At 43.3% G+C, this 15,380-nt stretch overlaps 1 protein-coding gene across 15 annotated transcripts in view; it reads left to right on the top strand.

Annotated features, from left to right (window-relative positions):
• Positions 1-15,380, top strand: part of HIVEP2 (HIVEP zinc finger 2) — a 137,047-nt gene that overhangs the window by 82,024 nt on the left and 39,643 nt on the right. For 11 of the 15 annotated variants that reach the window (XM_050973175.1, XM_050973174.1, XM_050973176.1 and 8 more), the window contains one exon: positions 2,792-2,889. The exons of the other annotated variants lie outside the window; for them this stretch is intronic. The gene's annotated coding sequence lies outside the window, so the exon portion shown is untranslated. The remainder of the gene's footprint in view (positions 1-2,791; positions 2,890-15,380) is intronic. 15 annotated transcript variants of the gene reach the window in all.

The raw sequence follows: 15,380 nt of genomic DNA, 5'->3' as shown, positions 1-15,380 counted from the left end.
TTGCTTTTGCCCAATAATTTGTTAGTTGTAAGAAGAGACCTAGCAATTTATAAACACTAGAGAATGCTCAGCAGTGGTGATTGCATTGCTGTCTGTCTTTGGTGGGCAGGCATTGAAGGCACACTCTTTTTCTTCTGCAGCAAAGGAACAAAGGATAGCTGAAATTTTTATTAATGTGGTGATAAAAACAAAAAGGTCCTGGATTTACTGTCCAAGACCTGGTTTGGAGAATATTTTGCCTCCTTGTAAGTAATGATTAAGTTTCTTAAATACTCAGAAACTGATCCAGCCTGAACTGAGCGGATCAGATGCTAGAGCATTCTTTGAGGAACCATGTTGAAGACAGTGAGGTTACCACAGCAATAGGGAAGACATTGGATCCCATCAGTTTTGAACTAAAGTAAGTTAGGGCAAAATGGAATATAGTGTTCCTCATGGATTTCAATTTAAACCCTCTCTATGAAGCTGGAGCAGCAGAAGTGTGATTTTGTTCTATAAATGACATCTTTTACTTATGGCTTTATTCTCTTTTCTTGAAAGTCTCCTCTGCTTCTGCCAGGGTGCCATAGAGAGGACTGAGTATAAATGAGAATAAAACCCCTTGTCTTTAGGTTGCAGATAGGATAAATAAGTTCATGATGCATATTAATTAGAAATAACTGTGCAAGTGTAGCCAGCAGCACTAAAACCACTTCAGCCTGTGAAAGTACAAGGAGATCTGCTTTAGGGCTGGAAGGTATCCATGCCACACCGGGGGGAGGAGACTACAATCCAGACTACTCCTAGATCCTAGTTAAGGATGGGAGAATAAGGACTCATGACTTCTTTATTGCTTTACTTTGCTTTTTTTGCCTGGGACACTTTTCAGGTCAATTGTAAAATAGCGATTGAAGTGCTGGCCCTGCTAAGTACAGAGTTTTGCCCTTGAGTAGTGCCAAGGTTTCCCCAACAGATTAAAACCATATTAGGCCCTGTCTGTTCAAAGGTTCAAAAGTGGTTCCTGGCTTCACACCCAGATCATTTCCTAGAAAGCTGTAGATTGGTGTGATAAAGTGCCAGGGGCTACAGCCAGAGCATGTGTTATTTTATATACTCAGATGCCTGTATAGACTGCTGTTGATATTGCTGGTCAATAACACATTATCATTTACTATTTGTTTTGGTTGCTGGTAGCAAACATTGCAGGGAAAAACAACATAAGCATGTCCATTTTATTGCCAGCCAGTTCCAGGCCTGCTTTACTTTTCAGCTTTTGGCACCCTGTTTGCACTGGTTCACATCTGTGCTCTGCTAGGAGTGGAAGCACCATGTGTTGCCCACCCCATAGAGGATAGGTTCCCTGCTGGAAGCAGAGGGAAGTTTGCTTTGGCTTCAGGGTATGGTATGGTCAGGCCACGAGCACAAATCTGCAAGTTAGGTGGGCTGAGTTTGAGATTTTCCTGTCCAAATCCTCTGACATGCTCCTCTACCATGACGTGTAAGGCCTTGAGCATGTGCTGTGGTGACTTGATCACCAGAGACTGTAGCCAGCCAGAGCCCAGTGACACAGCCAGGGCAAAAGAGCAGGAGAAGGGGTGACAAGAGCTGCACTTCTTGCTGGGACCCTGTGCATCCCTGGGGTGCTGCCCTGTGCAGAAGCACATCCATCTGGGACGCTCACACTTGTTGCCTACCCATCACATCGCCTGGGATCTCACGTGTGGGTATTCAGGGATGCAGGGAAGCCTGAAAGAAAGTGCCTTGAGCAAAATGCATGCTGTGGTTGTTCACACCAGTCTTTGCAAAATCAGAACACCAGGCCCGTTGGAGTACATTGTTCACTGAATACAAGATCACTGAAGGTTTGTTGCCTGAGTATTAACAAGGTGGGCATTTCAGTCAGCTCTGCTGTGTACAAATTAGATCTGAGTCTCCAGTTCCTGGTGCCTTGTCTGTATGCCCCAGTTAGGGGTATTCAATAACCCACACCCTGCAAGGTGTAAGCAAAGCAGCCTGTGGCTGTCTAACGTGTCTAACACATTAATGAACATATCTCCTGGTGCTCTGTGCCTTGGATGCACATACACTCCTGCACACATGCCTACAGCAGGTCTTTTGTATGCAGAAAGTGCTTTCTTTGTGGTCTTTCCCAGAGTGCTGTCACATGAAAGGAGAAATGTAAGGATTATGACTGTTTTTCACAGTGTATGCTAATAATTTACTTTCTAAAACATACTAGCATCATATGGAAAAGGGAATTCCTAGAGGTGATCTCACTTTTAAAGCACAGTGCTAAATAGGAAAGAAGCAGGTTGAAAGATAATCACATTGATCTGCTTCAATAACAGGAAAGTATTTGCATTTAATTAAAAATTATGTGCTCTTAAGTTAGGATTTGGGCATGATGTTTTCAAAATTGGACAGAAATTAGGCAGAACACTTGGAATGACAAGGCCTAAATGTAAAGATACTACAAAGACAATTCATGGTTTGTGCTTAACCTGCTTTTTGTATATATCATGTTTGAAAATACGTCATTGTATGCACCTACTGGCCTTGTGTGTCTATTGTTTTCACTTTGACATGCATTAGTTGATGTGTATTCTAGCCTACAGCAAAGTTGGAAACCAGAGGAGAGCTACTGGTTGCTGGTGCCACATTGCTCTGAAGGCAGCAAGGACTGTGACAATCTCTGAAGTTCTTACATGTATTGATGTAGCCAACACCATAAAGGCAGTCAGGTTATAAAATCAAACAGCAGGCTGAATTGATCACAGTCTTTAAAAATCTTTAATATTTGTTTTCCAAATAGGTGGAAGAGAGAGAAAACAGCCACATTTGCTGGAGTGGTGAACCAAATTGCTTTGACTGGAACCATTACTCACTTGCACCTTTGATGGGAGCAGCCAGGTAGGAGAGCGAAGGAAAGGTGGTTTTGCAGAGAGGAGGGAGTGGGTCTGAAAGCACAGTTTTTAATTCTGAAAAGGCTTCATGTGGAAGTCACCTACATTTAACTCCTCATTATATGTCCTTTTGTTACAACTGAAGCCAGCTTTTGCCAAAATTAGAGACATGTCTGTTTAGGTGCAGGTTTTTGTTAATTTGGAAGTGATGTCTTTTGCTTTGTCCACATACTTGGTTTTCCACTTTCCCTTCTCCTATGCAATTCTTGTATCAAATATCCAGGGACTCCACTTCTTGAACTAAACAAGCAGAAAAGTGTGCTTGTAAAAATACAAGAAGATATGGTGGGTGAGGTTTTTATGTCTGAAATGTCTGGGTTTTTTTATTTACTTTGTCCTAAAATATACATTGGTGATTTATGCTTGACAATCTTGCCATTTCAAGTGCACGACGGACAGTACTGTTCAAGGTTTCATTTTTCCTCTAGGTCTTGAACACTTGGGCATGTAGAAACTGCAGTTATAAAAGTGCTAATGTTGTTGTATGCAATAACACCCAAGCTTAAAGTTAGTGAATCCCCAACAGAGGTCTTACTGCGGCATCAGATAGTTCAGAAGACAATTTATCTTGTCAAGAAAAGGTCCATTTTCAGCTGCTGATTGCAGCACCATGTTTATTAGGGTTGGTAGTCCTAAGATGGTCAGTTTTCATATTCACAGTCTCAAAAACTGTGCCTGTGTGCAGTACACAAAGTTACTTTTCTTGCTATAGGAGACCTGAAGCACTGAGAAGCTCATCTGCTATAGGAGACCTGAAGCACTGAGAAGCTCATCTTCTCTCATCTTCTCTGTGCAGGCACATCCTTGATGATCAAATAATTGTTAGCCCTTAGAGTTTGATAACACAAGCTTGAAAGAGTGAAAGGTTAAGGAAAGTTTGATCTCTGTCATTGAGTTTCTTTTTTTTTTTAATTATCCAATATTTATCTTCAGCCATAGAAGCTAGGCGTATAAGGAAGACCCTGAAGATTCTCTCACATGATATCATGAGCACAGGAGAAGGTGTTCAAAGAAAATACAGAACATATTCTGAGAAAACCCCACCAGATTTTTCAGGATTATGTAAATAGTGTTGCGCCTATGTTTCATTCTATATATGAATTCAGTGAAAGAAGGGGTTAAATTGAGAAGGGCAATCCCTTTAACCTTTGCTCAACCCTGCAACTGATCCCAAATATTCTGCAGTCCAAGATGGTGCTATATGGGAGATCTCTTCTTATGGATCCCTCTGAAGGTCCCTGCAATGGGAGTCATGCGTATCTGCGTTGCTCTCTTTCCCCCCTGCAGTCTCTGAGAGCAGCCGAGATGTTTCTGCGCAGCCGGGATCAGAATTGGGTGGGTGAGAGGGTGTGAACTGATGGCTGTCAGCAGGGCTGTTACCCCCTGCCAGAGGTCCTGTGGAATTTCTGTTTAAAGTTCAGCAGGAAAATAAACTGTCCTCATGCACCCCTGAGCTGTGTTGCCAGTTTGGAAAGCATTAACAGCGTGTGAAATTTATAAGGAGGAGTAATGGAACACTGATGGAGTATGGAAACCTAGCCATGTCCTGACTCACCAGGCAGGATTTAAGTGGAAAACAGAGAACTTTGGCACACAAGAATATGGTGGCCATGCTCAGAAATGGGGTTTTAGCATACAGCTTTCAGGTTTTGTTAGCATGTAACTTAATGGCACTTGTGTGCATGGGGCCCTTTTTGCTGTGGCTCTTGTACACTGAGAACTCTCCCCGGTAATGTGTCAGCCGAATAAGAGCACACTTCACTTTTTGTTTGGAACAATTACATTTTAGAATAAAGGCTCTCAATTAACATAGCTCAAACCGGCTTAGTTATTGTAACTATGATGATATGTACCACTACCTCGTGTGCTAAGGATATTAAGGCAAGCACTTAATACTGGTAGGGTGGTAAATACACTGTGTGAGCTTTCCCATGAAGAAATGGAATCCTATTACTGCCTACTTTACAGGTGAAAGCTTGCAGTCCGATTCCACCTCGAGGCACGGGGTGGTAGAAAGGCACATTTTCTCCAGGGACCAGAGCATGCAATGCTGCCAAACCAGCAGTCTCAGGCATCCTTCAGGGAATGTTTCCTGCAGCTGAACAAGATTGCAAACTGTGATGTGGAGGACTAGCTGCTTTATTTTGGCTAGGAATCCTTTGAAGATACTGGTCCTGATTCTCTACTGCCTGAAACCTTTTGCTATTTATACCTGGGTAAAGTGAATGCCAAGCGAGCATAAAATACCACTACGCTGGTGCTAAAGGAGCTGTTATCCACTTTGCCCAAATAGAAATGACTATGCAAAGGGTGAAGCAAGTTCAAGGTCTCTCTTTTTGTTGTGACATTGCCCCTAGATCCTGCTGCTCTTTGCTGACTGTGTGAATAGAGGGAGGCTGAATCCTCCTGTAGGTTTAAGCTCAAGATGTGTAAACTCGGATAAGTGAGAGCACCTGCTTCTGGTCCCGCTAGTATCCAGAGAGGGACAAAACACATTTCTTCTTTCCCGTCCGGAGGGGGCCGAGCAGGGCGGCTGGACAGCATAATCCGTACGTCAGTTCCCTGACAGCCTGTGCCGGGGTGGGGGGGATGGGACACGAGAAGGTCCGGAGGAGGCAGAAATGGGCAGTGCGCTCTCCACCCTCACAGCTGCCGGGCACGGCAGGCCGCGCTGGCGAGGCCGCGGGCGCGGGGCCCGGCGGGGGCGGCCGGGCTGCGGCAGGACAAGGCCCGGCCCCGGCCGCGGGCAGCTCCGCCACCCTTCGCAGCCCGCCGCCGGCGACGGGGCGGCGTTTGTCTTCATTGCAGAGCGTCCCCACCCCCAAAAAACCGGAACCAACCCCCAGAGCCATACAAATCAGCGCTTGCTTAATGAAATCTAACAGCTTCATTCCCTGCCCCCCCACACAACATGTGGCCCGTGCCGCCGCAGCCGGCAGTGCGCTGACATCCCGCCGGCTGGAAGGACACGGTCCTTGAAACGCTCTGGCACCGCGAGCTGCTGCTTTCCAGCTAGAGCAGAGACAGATAAGGATATTGTGAAGGAGAAATTTGGTTGCATATTATAAAACCGAATCCTTAAAGAACCTGCGTATTTTTGGCAGTATTTCATATTTCGTAAATAGAACCCATATATATTCATGCGTATTTTAAGCAGAATATAGCGTAGTGCAATTTCTGCCATCTAAGCAGATATCTTGGTAGAGTAATTTAAAAACATAGCTGCTGCTGCTTTTTTTTTTTTTTTTTTTTTTTTTTTTTTTTTTTTTTTTTTCCTCCCCGTAGCCAGCACTGCACCAATTAAATAACAAGGCCAGCATTCTGTGTTAGGCATCCTGGCCCAGCGGCTCCCAGGTGTCCATATACCTGCTGAAGGCCATGCAGGAGCTCAGGAGTTAACCCAGCACGGGGTGAGGGCATCAGTGGCTAGCTCTCCCTGAGCAGAGCTGTGTGGGGATGTTGTGCTGCAATGCACACTGCTGTGAGAGAGATACTTTTAAAAAGCAAGACATGCAAATGCATTCTTTATAAGACCTAGATAAACTTCTATGTTTCATTTCTTTATAATCCTGCAAGTACCCTACTTTTTGCTAGGGGGTAGGGGGTCATAACAGCATGAACACTTGAGTCACTGAACCCCCCAATTGATGGCATTAATTTTATTTAACTTCTAAGATGTGTATATACCCATTTGCTTCTGTATTTCCCTCTGTCTAAACATATCTTAAGGTTATAGATTTGAGGCTTGCAGCTTCAATAAAACATGGAGGGAACAACTGCAATTTTAAATCTGCCAGTGACATATGTGCAGAACTGTTGTTACATACCATTCTGTAGTAACCCTAAGTAATTTCAAAATATAAGCAGGATGCTATACTGAAATGTCAGTCTTTAAAAGTAATCCTATGAACCTGGCTGTGTTCTAAACAAAATTTGAAGAATTTACATTTTTGAAAAACCACAATCCAGCATCCTGTGCAAATCCATGTGAGTGGAGTCTCTTGCTCCCTGACACTTTGCTAAAAAGTTCTGAGACTTCAAAGTTTCAAACACTTGGGAAGCTCAGATCCACACTAGCAGTTACCTCCAGATGGCTGCACTTTGATTTGGTACTAAGCCTTCTAGCATCTCAGCGTTTGCATGTTTGGGATGGTGTTGTGTACTGTTCCACTTGTTTTTGCCAGAAAATGTACAGGGCATTGTATGATGAGTTTTGACACATGGTATAGCTCGAAGAAGAGGTGAGAAAGAGAGTGTGGGGAGAGAGAAGGGACAAGGAAAAGAGGAGGACAGGAAAAGACAGGAATGAGAAAATGCAGCAAGAGAAGTTTATGTCAGTGTAATGAATTCAGCCTGACTGGCAAATACAATCTGACTGCAAGTTGTGAATTTCATTGAATTTGATCCAAGAAAGACACAGCTGAGCAATCTGCAGGAAGCAATCTTTTCCTAGAAGTATGCCGCTCCAAACTGTACAAATTCTTCCACTGGTCCTAAAATGTCTGTCTGCCACTGAACCTGTGCAATCAGATACTTTTGAAGGGAAAGTGCTGTACTGAAACAGTCAACTGAAGAATAGTAAGAAATACCACTAAATGTAGAATTTGAGAGAAGAAAACCTATATAGTTTGAAGTTGGCCAATGAAGCCGTAGTGATAAGGACAGTTAATCATTCTGGTGCAGCTGTTTCCTGACATTTCTGCAAAATGTTGTGGAAAAATTAATGAAGGTTTGTTCAGTAATGGTTTCGAGCTTGGCTAGTGGAAAATATGACAGTATTTCCATCGTCAATTAAGAACAAGCAAGGCCTTTTTTTTCCGTAGGGGAAGTGGTATGCAGTTTGTACTGCACAGGAAACTGTAGACTTGAGAGCAGCTGTGTGATAGTAACAGGTATGCAGAGAATATGGAGAAGGGCCCGGGCCCTCTTCTCTTATCACATGTGCTTCAGTGTAGTAGAAGTAGCTCTGTTACATGCTGGAAATACAGGATACTTACGCTATCTACCATGTGGGGTATTCCTTCGAGTGTCTGGCTCTGAAAATAAATGCCCTTCTTGTCTCTTCAGTAACAAAGCTTGCATTAATAAGGCTTTCATTGCAATTTTATTACTGTGACATCAGAAAAGACTAATTCTCTCAGGTGGAGAGACACAGGATTTTTTTTGCCCATCACTGAAATTCAAGTTACTTGCAATTCAGCCTCGGCATGTCTGGTTGTCATAGCCATGCAGCAGGCCTTGCATGCTCACCATGCATGCAGCTCACCAGCGGGCCTTGGTGAGCACATCTGGTTGCTGTGCTGCATGGGTGCAGAGCAGCAGTGCAGCTGGAGGGGAACTCACTGGCCTGTGTGCAGTACAGACATGGGCTGTGCGTGCCAGCTCGGTGTAATGCGTGTGTATGCGGTGTTGCAGGTAGCCAAGAAAGCATGTGGAAACACGAGCATGGCCAGAGGGTGCATTCCTGTGGCAGATCAGCATAGCTGAAGGTCACTGTAGCAGCTGAGCAGTGGCCTTTGCCCACTCCTTCACCTTGTAGCCCGCAGCCCCTGGCAGGCAGCCAGCTGCCAAAAGCCTTCTCCAATGGCACCTTGGGATTCCTGATGCCACAGCTCAGCTGTGCTTGAACTCTTCCAGCCCAACTCAGTTTGGTGTGTGCTGGATCCTCTCTGCACTTGAATAGGCTGTATGGGGCAGAAGGTGATTGGGAAAGAGTTTCACTCTTGAGAACAAATTACAAGGACCAGTCCCATACAGCCAGTAGAATTAACTTTTTTACTCAAAAGATTCTAAATTGTGTTTTGTGTGAAAAATGCATTAGTGTGAAATGTCCAGGTCTGGTACAGAAACACTGTAAATCACTGCAAATGTTTGGGTGAATGATTTAGGTGCTCAGTTCCTTTCTAGTACCTTTCTGGACTGTGAGGTTTTGTACATGCCTGCCTCCTGTAGTAGCTTTTTTCTTCCTCTGACTTTCTGAGATACTTTTGAGCCCTACCATAATTTCTACCTGATTTCTAGCCTGTTTACACGGTGTGATGATTCATGCTAAAGTGGTGGATAGAAGATGCATTATAATGAATGGTTTATGCTTTCCTAATATCATTCTGTAAAGGTGACACTTACTCAATGCTCCACTGCAAATTTAGAAGACCCTTAGCAAGCTTGCTAAAAATGTTTGTCTTGCTCTCTGTAATGGTTGCTGTAGGGCGTATAGTTCTTTTTGAGAGGTTTAAGCCAGTGTAAAACAGTTAATAATGACAGACTTGTATCCATGATTTGTGACCGTTCGCATAAGCACACAAAAGTCAGCACCAACTTCTCTCTCCCTGATGGAGTCCACTGTGAGAAGCTTCATTTTAGATTCTCCCAAGCCTGCAATCCTTAGTGCAGGTAATCCTGTTGCTGGAGTCAGTGGCAGTTTTACCAGTATCAGAGTTATCAGAGCATTAAAGACAGCCCCTATAAGAGCCTCTAGTTAGTCTTGATTTGGGACATTAAGAGGTTAGTGCTGCAAGCACCCTATCTGTAACCACCTGCATGCTGCCACGGCAGTGAGTATGCTCTCATGCCTTCAGTGACACTGCTTGAGTGCTGCAGGGTGTGCTCGGGAGTAAGGGAAAAATGAGGGCTTTGCTTTTGCAGTTTATCTGATGTGGGAAATCTGAGGGTGCTGGGTCAAACATGAGCTGCTTTTAAACTTCTCAGCATGAGAGCTGTGCCTACAGCTGCTTAGGAATTTCCCATAAAAACAATTTGTCAATTGAAAGCGGAATTTCCACAAGAACAAGTTTTCCACTGGAAAATTTCCATATTGCTATTTTTATTTTTTTGTTTTCCCATGGAAATCTCCGAATTAAATACTTCCCTTTAAGTCACTTTACTCCATGAAGAAGACCTTTGTTTAGCTGATCTGAGCTAAAATGGTTTCAGTTGCCGTTAAGTTGCCTGTTGTGTTTCTCATCTCATTATGAATGGCAGTACAAAAATTTTGTGCTTAAGAAGTTCCTGTGGGCAGATCACCTTGACAGTCTTCGTGTCCCACACTGGGTTGCAGTCGCTTGTGTGAAAAAGTCTACTCACAACTGAAAAAAACAACGTCAAAGTGAAACAAAGTCTAAAATAGAGGCCCCAAACCCTGGGAAACCAGAGGAGCCTCATTCATTTGTGGGCCTATATCTTGCTGTTTAAACTCAGTTTCCCAAAATTTTGAGTATATTATACTGGTTATTTAACATGTCTGTGGGGGTTCTAAAACTCTTGGACTCCATTTGAGATTAATGGGGAATAAAAAGTATGTTTAGGTGATTGTAAAATTGACAAAGATCACACAATCAAGATTAAGGACTTCCACTTGTCTTAATTCCTTCCCTGGTAGGCCCCACTGAGGGCAGCTGGGTAATGGCTGAGACATTACTGGAGGTGACTGGCACCTGGTGCTGAGCATATGGGGAGGGAGAAGAATGCTGCTGACACCAAGGTGTTCATCGTATCACACAGTGACCTCTTATGGATGAATGTTAAAAAAGAATGAATACCACTTTTACTTTTTAAACTAGCAGTTTGAGTAGTACCAATATTTGTAGTAGGCGCTGGGTTCTCTTATGGCACTGTGTCTCCAAATTTCTGTGAATCATTTTCTTTGTCTGGCTGTCTCTCCTCCATTCTTCATTCTGTTCTCACTGACACATGGAGCAAGTTCTAGTCACAGCACTAAAACTTTGGTTATATTGCATGGCAGCCAGCTGGCAGTTTTGGTAATCGGGACTGGTGGCACACACAGAGTACTAGCCCCTGTTGTCCCCAAGGGAAATGTCCCCCAGGAGGAAATGGGCTGTACCAGAAAGTGCTCTGTGTGACAGCCACCGCACTGGAGGAAGCTTGCTGTCTACATGAGCCTGAAAGCAGGTGCAGATTTTTTCACCTGGTGCACACAGGAAGCAGCATGGCTGATGTCTGATTTTCCTTTAGGCAGCCTCCCCTGGGCTTCTCAGAAAGGCATGGGAGCTGTGGTTAAATATTACAGTCTAAGCTTTTACTTGCTCACAGACTGAACAGGAGCTAAGTAACTTTAAGCCATTAGATCCATTTTGGGTATCTCTTCCTATGAAGGATGAAGGGCAATTGACTCTCAATCATATCTTCCAAATGAACCACTTGGAGTGAAATCGTGGGCTACCTTTACCTGCAGGAAAGCATGGTGCTGTCACACATCTAAAGCATCCGTCTCTGTCCCTTTTTCTGCCCCTTTCATAGGATTCTCTTGAGTTCCTTACTCTGTCACTGGTTTGTTTAGACCCTCATAATTTTTGCTGGGTAGCCTGAATTAGGTTTCTGAATGCTGACTGTTGGATCTGAACCTTCTTCCTTCTGGGAGGGTAGGAACAACAGCTTATGGATAACTTGTTTGACTGTGAAATCAGGAAGGGTTTTTGAGAGCTGCCTGAGTCATTTATCCTTCCAGCATCCCCATTCTTACCAGGTGGTGCTGGGAACCCTCCCAGCCCCAAACCCTTCTGCTTCCCCACTGCTTAGCTTCCCCTGTGGTACTGAAGACAAAGGTAACCTATCTGAATAGAAGGAGGAAGGGACACATAAGGACTGGTCATTAATTCTTTATTTAAATATGTCAAAAGTCGCCTTTGGGTGGTACCAGCATAAGTTGCTGGCATTCAAGGAAACACCAAATAGGCCTTCTGTGCTAACAGCAAAGACTTAATAGTGCTGAAAACTGAACACAATTTCAAAGAACACAATATATTGCCATCATTTCCACCTGTGTGTTGTTCTTTTGGAAAAACAATAAAGTCTGCCTCACTTGCAGTCCCCTATACTAAAAAGGAAGGTTTCCTTCAAGTATAATTGAAACTGGAGTTTTCATTCACCTGTTAGAATTTGAAGACTAACTGAAGGAATGATCACAGCAATTATTCACACTGTTTGGCAGGAAAACAAACAATTGGCAAAACCTACATTTGTGACAATCAGTTGTATTTCACGGTTGCATTGCAAAGGCCTTGGTTCTAAATATAAGATAGGCAGAAATTGTTCTGTTTAATGTGTCCTAAAATTATCCAGCACAGAAATACTTTAAGGAAGTGTAAAAATGAATTCCCAATTTCTCAAAAGGCAGCTTAAAGGGGAAGGCATGCTGATGTGGAAGTATTGAATAAATGCCATCTCAGTAACAATTTTACCAAATGTAGGGAAGAGTCTTACACGTCATGTCCTTGTTATAAGATTCATGGAGAAAATACTCCCACTCAGATAGAAATTCGCTGTAAACAGCTCTCTTGCTGTTAGAGTAGATGTACTTTTGAAGATGCAGTGGCTCTTAGAAGGCAAAGAGCATGTTGTGCAATGATCTGACCTTACGTTGCATAGACACTTCCAGTTTTGGAATGTGAAATGTCTGAAACTGGGAGTGGGTGGACAAGAGGTGGAGCCAGTCAGGAGCCTGGGTGGCTGCGTTTCTGAGAAACTCTCTTCTGCTGGTGAGTACTGCTAATTCGCCAAGCGCACGCCTAAAGCCCTGAATAGTGCTCAGTTGAACCACTAAACAATATCAAGTTTCAAATGGACATGGAGCTATAGGGTGATATTTTGGAAGTTAATTGTATGAAACCTCATTGAAAACAAGGCTGAATTCTTTCAGACCTGAAACCACAGCCTCCCAAAATGCGTCAGAGGCTCTTGATGCTGCAGCGAGGTCAGCTTCCCTCCCCCCCTACCTGTGAGTCAGGAGAATTCTATTATAGGAAGTTTTTATTGGAGGCTCTCGATGGAGAGGTAGACAACATGCAGATGTGAGGACACACTGAGACAGAGAGTTTGGATTCTGTGCCTGCATAAGTGGTGACCAACAGGCGACCAACAGGTCAGAAGAGCATTTTTTCTGGAGAACAGTGGGATACTAAGGAAAGAATAACTTTTGAGCAAGAGGTAGGTTTCACTGATTTCACCTTCTGTCTAATTAAAACCTGGATTCAGAGTCCACTCAAGCTGGCATTGTATTGATTTCTCAAGGGGGACAAAGGCTAAGTCTCTTGTAGGCTTAATGCCCTCAGTGCTTGTCCACAGTTCCTTCCATATCTACTTTAGCTGAAAATCACAGAAAAAAAAAAAAATAGAGTAGTTCAGTTCACTGTAGAAAGAAAAAGAAAACCAAGGAGGAAACAGAATGTGTTTGACAGGTGGGAATTTTAGAGGTGTTATCTTGATTTTCAGTCAAGGCAGACACTTTTTTAAATAGAAACTTCCTGTGGGGTAGTCATCCGCTTACTCTTTCCTTTTCTATAAATCCAGACCTGCTTATGGGTGGATCAACACCACTGGGACTTAAAAATATCTGTGAGCAATGCTGCCCCATTTATATTAGCAGGCCTATAACTTTTTCTTTGTTGTTTGTTATTGCTGTTATTATCTGGACTGCTCTAGCAGAATTTTAGCATAGATGAAGTTCCTGCAACAAGCAGTATTTTGACAGCTTGGAGCTGTGGTTTTAGATGTGCTCTTCTTTCAATGCTGGCAGATGCTCTGCGCTTCTTGGACTCACTGCTACTGGAGAAGAAGTAGCAGCAGTCTTACAGCAGTCTGTGATTAAAAGGGTACCTCTAGAAATAATTTACTCTGTAAGGACTTCTGTTATTTCTATGTGAAATTGCTAGCAGCAGGTAAGAGATCCTGGAAACCAGCTGTAGTTATTTAATTCATATCCTGTCAGAAAAGAGGATTTTAGTTTCCACTCCTGATGAGCAACTTGAGTGAAAAGCAGAGCATGCAAAGAGCTGACCTACCTGAGCCCTCAGCACAATGGGTAGTTCTGCATTTGAGTGATTTCCCTGAGAGCACCCCATATGGAGTCTTCCGCTTTATTGAAAGTTTGCGTTGTCCTGGTTTGATCCTCTTCTCAATTAATTGGTGGAATATTTCGAATAACTTTCCCACAAGCTGATTCAGACTGCATAAAAGGGGGAAAAAAGAAAAGATTTGAATCCATGGGTGGTGCATTTTATAAGCAACATCATCAATGCTTTGTTCCTAGAGATGTAAACAACAATTTCTTTAAAAAATGAAAAACAACTGATGCACTTCTGGTGTCCCTCTGACTGCCAAGCATTCATTAGTAAACACTCAGGCAAATGGACCTCTTAATGCAGATGTGTCTGTGCCTACATGTGGGCCTATTCACATGTGAAGTTTGAGTTGGAGAAAATAAGGTGCTCTTAAAAGACTTGCTGAGGCAGGTACCTGCCTGAGATTACATTTGTGTTTTTCATTCAGCAAGTTTTAAGTCTAAAGATGGTTGTGATGGAAAATGCATAAAGCAAGGCTGTGGTTTATCTGAGCTTTATGATGAGGAGCGGGTAGACAGGGAAATTTAAGCAGAGCAGTGTGGTCTCCCAAAAGGGGTGTAGAACTGCCCCAGGCAGAGAATGCTCCTGAACATTTTGATGGCACTAGCTTCCACTAGCTGCTTCCCCTTTAGTGTGATTTAGCAAATTATTTCCCTGTTGGATAAGATGGAAATAAGCTTCCTTTGCTGTCTACCTGATTGCCTGCTGTCCAAATCTGCTTTGATCAGTCAGCAGAAAATGTGGGTGCCTTTGACCTCCACTGGCCTTTTTCATGGCCTTTCTCTGCCCTTTGCTCTCTCTGGCAAGGTCCTGTTGCAGTTAGACCTCAGGATAGCAGCCCAAGTGCCAGGATCTTCCAGCTGTCATGTGAAACTGCAATTTGGTTCACATCAGTTCTGTTCTTTCTCTAAGCAGTATATACAGAATATAAAAGTTCATATCCTATCTTATGATTCGATTTGACATCCTTGAACAGATCAAGGAGAAAAATGAATTGTTACCCTGAAGAAAGTTGTGAAGAAAAATATCTCAGTAATGGCTTTTTGCTTTTAAGTTTTCCTGATCAGAACTCAGAAGCTGAATTTTGGATCAAACAGCCGTAGTGATTTTGCAGTCAAATACTCCCAGCTTGTGAAGATGCAAAGAGCAGCTCCTCCAGCTTGCTCTAATGAACCAGCAGCTCTTTGTTGATGCTGGCAAAGCAATTAGGCTCCCTGTTACGCAGTTGCATCTGAGCAATTTGGTTTATTTTACTCAAGGAGACCTCACCAATCCACAATTAAAGTCGCATTTTCATCTCTCACTTAGGGGTTGAGAAAATGCTTTTGAAGGTCTTTGTTCCTCTGATGAGCTTGGGAGAGGAACAAAATCAAACAAGGTTTTTTTGTGGCAGGAGTTGGGTCGTGACTGAGACAGTTGGCTACTTCATTATAGCAAACACGTAGGTGGCCTTTCTCATGTTTTGAGATCCAAGAGAGGAGCTCTGACTTGACTGACATCTTTGAGCGGAGTGGAGTCAATCCTTTGCAGGAGGAGGGTCAGGTCAGCTGTGCCATATGCAGCAAGCACTGACAGTGAGCCC

Source organism: Serinus canaria, chromosome 3 (assembly GCF_022539315.1).
Source record: "Serinus canaria isolate serCan28SL12 chromosome 3, serCan2020, whole genome shotgun sequence".
In the NCBI taxonomy this organism is placed as follows: Eukaryota; Metazoa; Chordata; class Aves; order Passeriformes; family Fringillidae; genus Serinus; species Serinus canaria.
Note: the sequence above shows the minus strand (reverse complement) of the source record. Positions and strands in the feature narration are given on the sequence as shown.